The sequence below is a fragment of the Dermacentor variabilis genome, chromosome 6 (assembly GCF_050947875.1).
Source record: "Dermacentor variabilis isolate Ectoservices chromosome 6, ASM5094787v1, whole genome shotgun sequence".
Taxonomy (NCBI): domain Eukaryota; kingdom Metazoa; phylum Arthropoda; class Arachnida; order Ixodida; family Ixodidae; genus Dermacentor; species Dermacentor variabilis.
In genome coordinates, this window is record NC_134573.1 from 1,552,932 (window position 1) to 1,566,252 (window position 13,321).

A 13,321-nucleotide genomic window follows, 5' to 3' on the forward strand; every position below is an offset into this window, starting at 1 on the left:
TTCAGAGTGAGCCCTGATGGCTTGATGGCCTCTAGTACTGTTGCAAGCCACCCAAGGTGATTGTCGAAATTTCCGGCGAAGACGACGATGTCATCCAAGTAAATAAGACAGGTCTGTCATTTCAATCATGCTAGAAGCGTGTCCATCATGCGCTGGAACATTGCAGGCACCTAGCACAGTCCAAATGACATCACCTTGAACTCATAGAGGCCGTCTGGCGTGATGAAGGTGGTCTTTTCACAATCTCTTTCTTCGACCTCTGTTTGCCAGTAGCCAGACTTGAGGTCCATCGACGAAAAGTATTTAGCGTTGCAGACCTAATCCAATGCATTGTCTATCTGTGGGAGGGTCTATACGTTCTTCGTCATCTTGTTCTGTCGATGATAATCGACGCAGAAACATAGGGTTCATTCCTTTCTATTCACCAAGACTACAGGAGATGCCCACGGGATTTTCGACTGCTGGATGATGTCGTCGCACAGTCGGCGGCTTGTTGCCTAATAGCTTCACATTCTCGCGTCAAAACTTGGTAAGGCTCTGGCCGAGTGGTCGAGCGCACTCTTCGGTTATTATGCTATGCTTTGTGACTGGTGTTTGTCGAATCCTCAATGACGTCGAAAAGCAGTCTTTGTATCGTCGGAGAAGACTTCTGATCTGTTGCTGCTTACTCAGGGGGACTTGAATTTTTGTCGAAGACTGGTTTGGAAACTATGGTCGTCGAGGTAGATGTGGCAGAATCCGAGAGGAGAACCACATTGCTCGTTTCCACTCTTTCTTCGAGGTATGCGATTGTCATGCCCTTGATGGTGTGCTTGAACTGCTGGCTAAAGTTGATAAGTATCAGTTCCGCTTTCCCTCCTTGGAGTCGAGCGATCCCTCTTGCAACCCAAATTTCACGGTCAAGCAGTAGAAGTTGGTTGCCCTCGATGACGCCTTCTATGTCATTGGGTGTTTCGGTGCTGACAGAAATAACAATGCTGGAGCGAGGCGGGATGGATGATAAGAAATCAGGGTGTCTACCAACCGGGAAAACCGGGAATTCTCAGGGATTTTGAGTAGTCTGGAAAAAGTCACGGAAAACTCCGGGAATTTGGGCCTCTATCAGGGAAAATTAGCGGCAATTTTATTGAAACGGTCGAAAGTTGCGGTAATCCTGGATCGAGTAACAGACGGGAATCGTAATGAACCGTCTTTGATGCCCTGTCGTCGGCAGGAGGAGTTGCCTGTGTACAGTCAACGAGCGACTTTCCGCATTCCCGATAATTTGGACGGCTTCGTGGCCCCGCCACGTACCCCATAGAGTCAACGTACAAAAACGTGTGAAATTTCCGACGCAAGAATGCTTCGCCGTCCGAATTTCCGGACGTTTTGCCATGACCGCAGGTCCGAAGCGGCAATAATCAAAGGCACCACCACTGCCGTTTTGATTACTTCGCCACCTCGAACCGGCACTCTCGCACGCAGATCCGCTGGCAGCCGTTGCCACCACTGCGGCAACACTAGTCCTAGCTGCTTCGACGTTCGCTATGAAGCTTCTTGCCGTTGGGTGCCGAGTTTTTTATTGAAAGAATTAGCTGCTGTCAGCAATGGCACGGACTCTGCCTTTGTGGTCCTCGCGATTGGCTTAGAAACTTGGAAAACACAGTGCGTGGTGGTTGCATAATGCTGATTCCTGAAAGTCAGCTTTGCCTCCCTACAGAAATGTTACTTGGTGAAGCTTACGCAAAAGTATTGCAGTGAAGCATAACAAGCATGGGAAGGGGCCATGGAACACAGTGTGTATTCCTTAACTATACACGCAGGCACCCGGTATTTCCTGTCACAGTACGAGCGCCGATATGCCTAATATGTGTACCGACAGGCCTTCAGAGCATTTTAGAACGTGCCTGTGGCGGTTTGAGCTCCTAAGGGCAGTAAAAGACACGGATTTATTTTTTTCCAACTGGCCGATTTTTCGAACGTTTTCGCGGCCCCTAGGGAGTCCGAAAAATCAGTCGTGGACTGTGCAGCTGACCAAGATGCTTCAAATGGTCCTTGGGGCGAACGAGTGGCGGAAGGTGGACAAGAGAAATGACCTACGCATTGAGGAATAAATGGGAATGGAAGCTTGCTGCCGCCGTTTTGAAGGAGCTTGATCTCAAAAAATAAAGTTTTGGCTGATGCCGAGATGCAGGTGTCCCTCATCTAAGCCAAAATAAACTCTTTAAAGCAGTGAAACACAACACTCGGGCGTCGTGCGCGGGTTGAGAGTATGTCAGGACAGTTGAGGTGAAAATATTTGCTTCTATATGCATCTCCTTTTTATTCGTATTGGATAATGTCCAAGCACATTTGCAATTTTTTTGAAGACACTTTATTTGCTGTACATTTTACTAACCCATGTCTTCTATTCTCTTTTTGAATAACATAAACACTGCTCCTTAGTATACAAATTGGATTAAGTCACGTTTTTATTGTTTTCATGTTCTTACTAGACAGTGACAGCATCAGGCAATATGGTTTTAGTCTGTCTTGACATAAAACATAGTTTTGCATCACTCCAGGAAATTTGCAATTGCGCTCAGGAAAAACCTGGAAAACTCATGGAATTTGGAAATATCAACTTGGTAGACACCCTGGAAATGTGATGAACCAGATGGAATCCCGAACAAATTTCTCAAGCAGTATGCCGAGCCTATAAGTAAATACCTCTGCCTGATATATCAAAAATCAATCGATGAGTGTAGCCTTTCTGCTGAGTAGAAACTAGCGAAAATAATTCCGGTGCATAAATCTGGCAATGTTTTATCGGCAGCTAATTATCGACCAATATCACTGACATGTACATGCTGCAAATTACTGGAGCACATCATTTTAAAATTTCCGACAAATTTTGTCGAAGTGAATAACATACTCCACAGAAGCCAACGTAGATTTCGTAGTGGCTTGTCAAATGCTACGCAGCTAGTAAAAATTATGCTTGATTTTGCACAAAGCCTCGACAATCAGTCGCAAATCGATGCCCTTTTCCTGGATCTATCGAAGGCTTTTGACAGAGTCTCTCATACTAAACTCCACTTCAAAATTAAAACGATATTTGGCAATGGACCACTGGCACGATGGATTTATAATTAGCTCTCTGATCATTATCAATTTGTGCAATACGACCATCATGCATCCAAGTTAGTACCTGTTCTTTCAGGAGTACCTCGAAGTACAGCTTTAGCCCCGCTGTTGTTTCTACTTTCTATTAATAACATATCAAATGAAACTGACGTAAAAATGCAACTGTTCGTGGATGACTGCATGCCATACCAAGAAATAAAAGACACTGATGACCAGGAAAGACTTAACAATGCTCTAGGAAAAATTGCAGAGTGGTGTAATAAATGGCAGATGGGTAATTAATTTTGAGAAAACGGTCCCTATGTCCATTACAAAGAAAAAGTGTAAATTAGATTATGTACATTCTTGCAATAACGTGAATATCAGTAGTGTAACTGAATATCGATACTTGGGTGTAGTCATCACTTCTGACTTAAACTGGACTACGCATGTTCAAAGCATAGCTAGCAAAGCAGTGAACAAGTTAATTTTTCCTTAAAGGGCCCTTCGTCATTCTACATCTGATACAAAACTTCTAGCTTATGTCACCTTTATCCGTCCGGTCTTAGAATATGCTAACATAGCTTGGCTCCCCCACACTAAATACAATGTTAAAACAGTCGAAACGGTTCAAAGGAAAGCCGTGCACTTTATCTTCAACTGCTATGGACGTATGCATTCAGCCACAGATCTTTTACGCACGCTTGGCTTCACACGTCCAGCCGTGCTAAATTACACCATCTAAAGTTTTTGTGTTCACTGCTTAATAATGCATTAAAGATGTCTCCCGCAAACTTTGTTCGTATAAACACTACAAGATTAACACGTCACAAGCATGCACTCACCCTTGAAGAATACTTCTGTCGCAGTAATTCATTGCGATACTCTTTTTTTCCACAAGTTGTCCGAGATTCGAATCGCTTGCATCCATCAGTCACGGCCCAGCGCACCATAGACAAATTTATTGCCCTCGCTAAGAGCTCTGTGCCTACATTCCTCTCAGCATAACCTTGCTCATAATGTTATATTACAGTGTCCTCTCAGTGTATTTATTGTATCCAAGTGCCATCATCAGCTTTATTTATTATTGCATGTTTTGCTTTTATTTTTGACTCTTAAAAAGATTATTAGCACTGAACCTGTATTTGTATGTTTTGCCCTGTCCTGTAAAAATCCCAAGAAGGGACTGATAGTATTCTGAAATAAATAAATAAAATAAAGATGCTCACTTGATCTTCGAGCACACTAAAGGCCTTATGACTACGAGAGCTCTCCGGCGGTATCGCTTGATCTTCTGACAGCGTTATCGACTTCGACTTCAGGTCGTTGATTGCGCCGTGTTGGTTCAGGAAGTTCCTGCCAGGAATGGTGTCTCGTGAACACTGTTGGAGGATAACGAAGGTGGCAGGGTAAGTCCGTTCACGAACAGTAATTCTTGCCGTTCAGATTCCAGTCGGTGTTATGAGGTGTCCTTCCGTGGTTCGAATTGGAGAGGCTTCCTGTGCAGTCTTAGCTTTCTTCAACTGGGCAGTGATGGGTCAATTCATGATGGAGTAATCGACTCCCACTATAAGGCGGTGACTGCGTGGCCATCGAGAAGCATGTCGAGGTTGGTGGTTCTTTGTCGTGTGTTGGAGTTTGGTCTTGGCGTCAGATCGCGGCTGCGTTGTGTTGACCTGTGGCTGAAGTGTTGCGTCGTCAGTTCTTGTTTTGTTGGCATATTCTTTGCTTCTAAGCTTTGTCTGGACGGTGGCATCTTGTTGATATGTTGTCGAGATAGTCTTTTCAGCGTCTTCATTGGTAGCGGAGGATCTTCGTTAGTTCGACGAACAGCAACCGCACCCCCATCGGTTGCTGCTTTTGGTTTTCCGGATATGGGCTGAGAAACCGACTCTGGGCTGGGGAAGTGTATGGATGGCGCTGCAGCAACAGGTAGCGGCCTGGTGATGGCAAATGCGATGGTCTTCGAGGGCTCCCTGAGTAGCGGCGAGGTAGTCGGCGATGTCATGAGGGCGTTCACCTTCCCGAGGGCACAGTGCATTGACGGCGAGCCCTTGCAGTCCCTAGTTGCGATATGGGCATCGTCGGTAGACGTGACCCGCTTCACCGCAGTGATAGCAGAGCGGGCGGTGGTCAGGGGCGCGCCAAATGTCCGTCTTGTCCATAGGTGCTCTGGGCGACGGGTAGACGTGCAGGCTGGTGCGGCGGTGAACAACACAATTAGTGCAACAAAGGGCCCAGGCACGGTCTTGGATGGGGACCTTGAGAGGAGACGACGGTAGCATAGGTCAATTGCTTCCGGCTGGGGCTGCGGTGATTGTGGTTTCACCTCAGGAACTCCAAGTGATCCCTGAACCTCTTCTTTAACGATTTCGACGACTGAGGCCACTTGAGGCTGCGACCTTGGATACAACTTCTGCAGCTTTTCCCATATGACCACTCCAATAGCCTTGCGCAGATTGTCGGTGGATAGTGATAGTGTGGGGTGGATAGTGATAGTGTAGGGGTGTCTGGTACATGAACGCAAAGCACCTCCACCAAATGTCACCTGGTAGTGACGGTGAGTAAAGCAGCGAAGCTGTCAGTAACGAAACTAACATATCACTGGGCGAACCTGCACCCTCAAAAGTAGGCTACGCTCATGGAACAATGACAGCTGTGAACACAGTTGGCGATCGTCCAAAATCTGATAGTGGGTAATGCACGTTGGCTTTTATGCACGAGCCATTGAACAGGCCAGAGTAATCGCTGGTGCCCACGTGTCTTCCAGAAAGTTCTACACCTTTAGCGTTGTACATACATGCAATGAGATTACACAAGGTTCGCCTACAACAGACTGCGGATAGAAGTATCGATAACATTCCAGAAACTTCCAATACATGCAGGTGCGTCCTGTGCTGAGGGATAACATTTGTTAGATGGTGAAAAGCTCTCACTTGTAAAAGATAAGTTCATGTGTTAATATCAGCTGTCGACATCGCCAGCTCCAGTATTGGCTTTTGTTGGCCAAGCGGTCGCTCCTTGTCATGACTACGGTTACATAATTGACGAATATGGTTCAGGGACAACTGCACCATATCCACCCAGGCATGGCCACTATTCCGGCAGACCTCACTGGCATGGTGCAGCAGCCATTGGACGTCGGCGTATATAGGCTGAAGGCACTATGCAGCATGGAGTTGACTCTGACTCGGTGGGTCAGGAGGGCACTTCGCTACTGTGCTTAGCTGGATCCTGTCCATGTGAAAATCTTTGTCTACATACATGGTATCCTGCACTTTTAAGGTGACTGGAATCTCAAGGAGTATGGACAGTGCCAAAGATGGCTTCTTATGGGATGAACATTATTGTAAGAGCTGTGCCTGTAAGCTGTCATTTAATGCATGTAAGTGGGAACCGCGACCGGCTGATGCGTAAAATTTTTGAAGCCAATATGATTTTAAGGTTTGGATCGGGTCAAATGGTTTGAATACCCCTTCTATGCTTTTGAGCAATAAAGAAATCTAATTTCTTGGAAGGTGATGCAAGCATATATGTCATATGTCATGTCATGTCATATATGGCATTTCATATGTTGTTAGATAACTATATATATTGCTGTTTCCATGGAGAAAATATTGTTGGAAGTCAATGCTCTGTCTTGGGTACGTGTTCTTACTCGTGTACACTTGAACTTCATTAGAACAAACAGGATATAATGGAATAACGGATATAACGAAGTAAATAAAATGCTCCTTGAAATCCCCATAGAGATCCATGTATTTGAAACCCCATTTTAACAAATTGAAACTGTACTGCCAAAGGATATAATGAATTGGATTCGTCTCCCAAACCAAAAAATACCAGACTGTTGCGCGTACCGAATCACTTGCCACGGGGTTCGGCACTTGTTCATTGCGGCAGTTCAAAACTTGGGCGCTCTGCATCGAATATGTTATCGAGCAACACTGGTATCTTTCACTGCTGCACGTAGCTGCACACCTGCGCATAAGGATGAGCTTACTATCACACTTCTCTACTGACCTCTCTTTCGCACCACGTGGCTACACACGGCGGTGAGAAAGATTAGTGCTCTCACTTCTGCGCACCGCGCAGGCAGGCGGAGCGGGGGTGTGGCCTTTGAAATTTCCCCAGCAGGTAATGCAAAATTCGCTTCATACTGCACGGCTACGCGCAGTGGTGTGAAAAATTAGTGCATGCACTTCTCTCTCTCTCTAGGGCGTGCTACGCACGCAGCTGCAGCTGCGCCTGGCCTCAGAGAACTCCGAGCGCAATCTTGGAAGTCATCCCCAGGCCATGCATTCATTCTCTTTCTCCCTACGACGCGCCGCATGGGCTAGCAGCGCGGCGTGGCCACAGAGATCGCGCTGGTGTTGGTGCGATCTCGGAGGCCACGAGCCGGCTGAGCCAAGCCGGCACGGCTTGCTTCCTCGATCACATAGCGGAGCTCTGTGTGGTGCGCCACATGCTGCTTTACCGCAACAAGCCATAGCGAAAACGGGCACAAAAGACCATCACCATGGAACAGAAGGCAACTATCTAAAGGCAGTGAGGTCAGGTGCTAAGTCATACATGTTGCACACGCCAAAGATTATTCTTTTTCTAAATTCAAATTTCATTGCATGTGTAGCCGTGTAGCAGCACTGGAGGCTGCAAAGCCGTCTTTTTATTTCCATGCTTACAACTGTGCATCCCTTTGGGCATGCGCAGTAAAACCTCATTAATTCGGATTTCATGGGACCAAGAGAAATGGCTGAATTAACTGATGTCCAATTATCGAAGGTATCAAGGAAACAATAAACCAATGCTTACAACAATGCTCAACATGCTTTTATTTAATGAATGAATGGGTCTTTCATGTTTCTATTTTGCACAAAAGTAGTGCAGAAGCTGCGCTTCTCGTCATCTAATGGCTGATTAGATCTTGCACCGGTGAAGGCCTCGTGTCTTCCTTCACAACATCGCCACGGCGCACATCTTCATCTGAGACGGGCTTTTTACAACCGCACACACATCCCAATTAATTTTTCACCAGTGATCTGGTCGGTGTCCATCGCGTTGTAGCCGATGCTCTTAATCCTCGAAAGCTTCCCAAAAGGAAACTACTGCATTGTTGCAACCACTGCGGACGAAGACGCAGCCTCTGTCGATGCGACCTTACAGTGCTGAAGGCGGGCGGCCGACGCACGCACTGAGTCAATACGAAACTACCGTATGCTTCAATTGAAGACGAAACCGCAGTCGCTATCGACATGGTCATGGATGGCGACTACGCAGTTATGAAGGCATGCGACCAGCGCATGTACCGAGTCAAAACAAAACCACTGTTTGCCACCTCTGCTGCGGACAAAACCGCGGCGGATGTCGAGGCGGCCATGTATGGCAACTACACAGTCACGAAAGGACACAGTGCTGTGCACGGTGGTAAACGCAACAATAAATGCTTGAAAGGCACAAATTGGCATGAAGCGTTCTGACCTTGCTTTCGCTCGCGTGCAATTTCCACTGATGACTATGGCGATGCAGACTAGCGATGTGCTAACACCATTTCTGCTCTCTTGCATCGCACATTTGTGAAGCTCCAGCGCTCGCCAAGCTCGGAGAGGTTTCCGAATGAACCGATGTGCGGTCAAATACATCTGAGTTCACGAGAGTTTCATTACATTAAATAATCCATACTCCTGCTGGGACCAAAGGACCAGTCCGAACAATCTGATTTTCCAAATTAAGAAGGGTCGAACTAACGAGGTTTTACTGTATTGCAATAAACGGTAATTATGGATATAATGATGACGTAACAGATATAACAAAGTAATTTCGGCTGCCCCTTCAACCTCGTTCTAATGAGGTTCGGCTGTACTTCTGCTAAACAATCTGTTTTCTTAAAATGCCATACCAACAAATCCAAACTGTCCATATGGTATTTCAGTTAGACTTGAAGCCACATCTCATAAATACATTTGCTGAACACTGCTCCAAATCAGATCCGTACCTATGCTGAGACCTACACTAAAAGGTCAAATGGTACCATTCGTTTCTTCATCATCATCAGCCTGGTTACGCCCAGCAGCGCAAAGGCCTCTCTCGTATTTCCCCAACTACCCTGGTCATGTGATAATTGTGGCCATGTTGTCCCTGCAAACTTCTTAATCTCATCTGCCCACCTAACTTTCTGCAGCCACCTGCTACGCTTCCCTTCTCTTGGAATCCAGTCCGTAACCCTTAATGACCATCGGTTATCTTCCCTCCTCATTACATGTCCTGCCCAGGCCCATTTATTTTTCTTGATTTGAACTAAGATGTCATTAACTCACCTTTGTTCCCTTGCCAAATCTGCTCTCTTCTTATCCCTTACCGTTACACCCACCATTCTTCTTTCCATAGCTTGTTGCATCGTCCTCAATTTAAGTAGAACCCTTTTCGTAAGCCTCCAGGTTTCTGCCCCTAGGTGAGTACTGGTAAGACACAGCTGTTGTACACTTTTCTCTTGAGGGATAATGGCAACCTGCTGTTCGTGATCTGAGAATGCCTGAAGGGCACCCCAGCCCATTCCATTCTTATTTTTCTGGTTATTTCAGTCTCATGATCCGTATCCGCGGTCACTACCTGCCCTAAGTAGATGTATTCCCTTACCACTTCCAGTGCCTCGCTACCTATGGCGAACTACTGCTCTCTTCCAAGACTGTTAAAACATTACTTTAGTTTTCTGCAGTATAATTTTTAGACCCACCCTTTTGTTTTGCCTGTCCAGGTCAGTGAGCATGCATTGCAATTGGTCCCCTGAGTTACTAAGCAAGGTAATATCATCAGCGAATCGCAAGTTAATAATTTCATCATCATCATCATCAGCCTGGTTACGCCCACTGCAGGGCAAAGGCCTCTCCCATACTTCTCCAACAACCCCGGTCATGTACTAATTGTGGCCATGTCGTCCCTGCAAACTTCTTAATCTCATCCGCCCACCTAACTTTCTGCCTCCCCCTGCTATGCTTCCCTTCCCTTGTAATCCAGTCCGTAACCCTTAATGACCATCGGTTATCTTCCCTCCTCATTACATGTCCTGCCCATGCCCATTTATTTTTCTTGATTTCAACTAAGATGTCATTAACTCGCGTTTGTTCCCTCACCCAATCTGCTCTTTTCTTATCCCTTAACGTTACACCAATCATTCTTATTTCCATAGCTCGTTGCGTCGTCCTCAATTTAAGTAGAACCCTTTTCGTAAGCCTCCAGGTTTCTGCCCCGTAGGTGAGTACTGGTAAGACACTGCTATTATACACTTTTCTCTTCAGGGATAATGGCAACCTGCTGTTCATGATCTGAGAATGCCTGCCAAATGCACCCCAGCCCATTCTTATTCTTCTTATTATTTCCGTCTCATGATCCGGATCTGCCGTCACTACCTGCCCTAAGTAGATGTTTTTCCTTACCACTTCCAGTGCCTCGCTACCTATCGTAAATTGCCATTCTCTTCCGAGACTGTTAAACATTACTTTAGTTTTCTGCGCATTAATTTTTAGACACACTCTTCTGCTTTGCCTCTCCAGGTCAGTGAGCATGCATTGCAATTGATCCCTTGAGTTACTAAGCAAGGCAATATCATCAGCGAATCGCAAGTTACTAAGGTATTCTCCATTAACTTCTATCCCCAATTCTTCCCAATCCAGGTCTCTGAATACCTCCTGTAAACACGCTGTGAATAGCATTGGAGATATCGTATCTCCCTGCCTGACACCTTTCCTTATTGGAATTTTGTTGCATTCTTTATGGAGGACTACGGTGGCTCTAGAGCCGCTATAGTTATCTTTCAGTATTTTTACATATGGCTCGTCTACACCCTGATTCCGTAATGCCTCCATGACTGCTGAGGTTTCGACAGAATCAAATGCTTTCTCGTAATGGAATCGAGGGTTTGACGGAAGCCCGTCTGGTCGGGATGAAGCATTGAAGAAATAAAACGAAGGACACCGACCAACAGAAGTGCTAAAAAGCACTTCTGTCTGGGAATTTGAATAGTCTGGAAATACGCAAAACTCAGGGAAATCTCAAGGAGTTTGTCCGTCTACCAGGAAACATTTGCTGTATATATATATATGTATATATATATATATATATATATATATATATATATATATATATATATATATATATATATATATATATATATACATACATATAATTTTATTGAAAGGGAACGAAACTGTTATTAATGCTGACTCCAGTGACAGAGGAATCGGAATGAAACGTCATTAATGCCGTGTCATCGGCACGAGGTATTGCCCGTCAATCAATAGTCCGACCAAAATTGGAATATGCATCCGCCATATGGAATCCGCACCAAACATATCTCATTAACGCACTCGAAGCCGTTCAAAACCGTGCCACAAGGAATTATCGATTCTAATTATTTATATGACGTGAGCATGTCTTACTTAAAGAAAGAATTGAATTTACTTCCCCTTTGTACGCGCCGGAGCACTGGAACTCTTTCACTTTTCCATAAGTTTTATCACGGCTCGCTTAATCAACCACCCTATATCCTCCCCGCAGCCCGAACATCTCATCGTACACGCCACACTTTTCAAGTGGGCCGCCCTCGCATGCGCACTGTTACCTTTTCCGCCTCATTCTTTTGCCATGCCGCTGCAGATTGGAACAATCTGCCCCACCAAATCTCCGCCATCATATGCCCTTGTACATTCATGGAGAGTGTCACTGCGCACTTTTCACAATAGAAATGACTTGTGTTAATAGACTTATATGCTCATGCAACTTTAGTTTGTATTACTTAGTTCTATGTATTTGCGCTGACGTATGTAACCCTTTATCACATGCAGTTTTTTGTTGTTATTTGCGTGTTCACTGATGTATTATGCAAATTATGTACTAATGTATTCCCACCCCTTATGTAATACCCCTATCAAGGGGTCTTTAAGGTAATAAAATGAAATGAAATGAAATGAGTGGTTAACGACCGATTTTCCAGATGCCGGATTTTCCGGACATGCCCAATAATTCTCGCGGCTTCGCGGCACCACCACGTACTCTGTAGAGTCAATGTATATTGCCCTGACTGCAGTTCTGAAATGGCATTAACAAGCCACCATCGCCGCCATTTTGATTATCTTGCCGCCTCGAGCCGGTGCTCTCGCACGCAGCTCAGCTGGTAGCCGGAGCCATGCTGCGCAACGTTAGGCCTAGCTGCTTCTACGTTCGCTAGCTTCTTGCTGTGCGGTGTCATGTTTTTCATTGAAAGAATTCGCTACTGTCAGCAATGGCACCGACTCCGCCTTTGTAATCCTCGCGATTGGCTTCGAAGTTCGCAAAGCACAGCGTGTTGCATAATGCCAGTCTCCGAGAGTTAGCTTCGCCTCAATACAGAAATTTTATGCGGTGAAGCATAACATGCGTGGGAAAGGGAAATTGTCACGGCACACAGCGTGTAGTTCTTAATTATACACGCGTGCACCCCCATTTCGTGCCACAGTACGAACACCGATATACCTAATAAGTGTACTGGCAGGCCTCAAGAGCTTTTTCGGACTTTCCTGTGGCAATTTGAGCCCTTAAGAACAGTTAAAGACATGCACTAATTTTTTTTGGACTGCCTGATTTTTCGGATGTTTTCGCAGCCCCTAGGGAGTCCGGAAAATCTGACATTGACTGTACAACTGACCAAGGAGATGCTTCAAATGATCGATGGGGTGAACGCATCGTGGAAGGAAGATGAGGACAGAATAAAGGGCCGATGCACTGAGGAATTAACAAGAAAAGAAGTGTGTCGTCGCCTCTTTGAAGGGGCTTGAGCGGAAAAAAACTATGTGTTGGCTGATGCTGACATGCAGGTGTCCCTCATCTAAACCAAAAAAAACTCTTTAAAGCAGTGAAACCCAATGCTGGGATATTGTGTACGGGTTGAGAGTATGTCAGAACAGTTGAGGTTGACTTCCCAGCTGCTGAGAGAGAATCTTCGTTGTGACAAAGTTCAGGCCTCATACCAATGAGCTTGCTATCAGTTGATAAAAATAGCTCATATTCAAAAATATTTACTTCTGTGTGCATCTTCTTTTCATTCATATATGAAAATGTTCGACTTGATTCGGAATGGGTTTTATCATTCTTTTGCTGTGCATTGTACTGTCACCTTCTTTCTGTTTTCTTTTTGAATAAAATAGATATTACTCCTGCTATTCAAACGGGATTAAATCATTTTTTTTTTCAGCACGCTTATTAGAGA

At 45.3% G+C, this 13,321-nt stretch overlaps 1 protein-coding gene across 3 annotated transcripts in view; it reads left to right on the plus strand.

The window, feature by feature from the left end:
• The window catches only part of tefu (Serine/threonine-protein kinase tefu), a 471,138-nt gene that overhangs the window by 15,100 nt on the left and 442,717 nt on the right, over positions 1-13,321 (plus strand). The window lies entirely within an intron of this gene.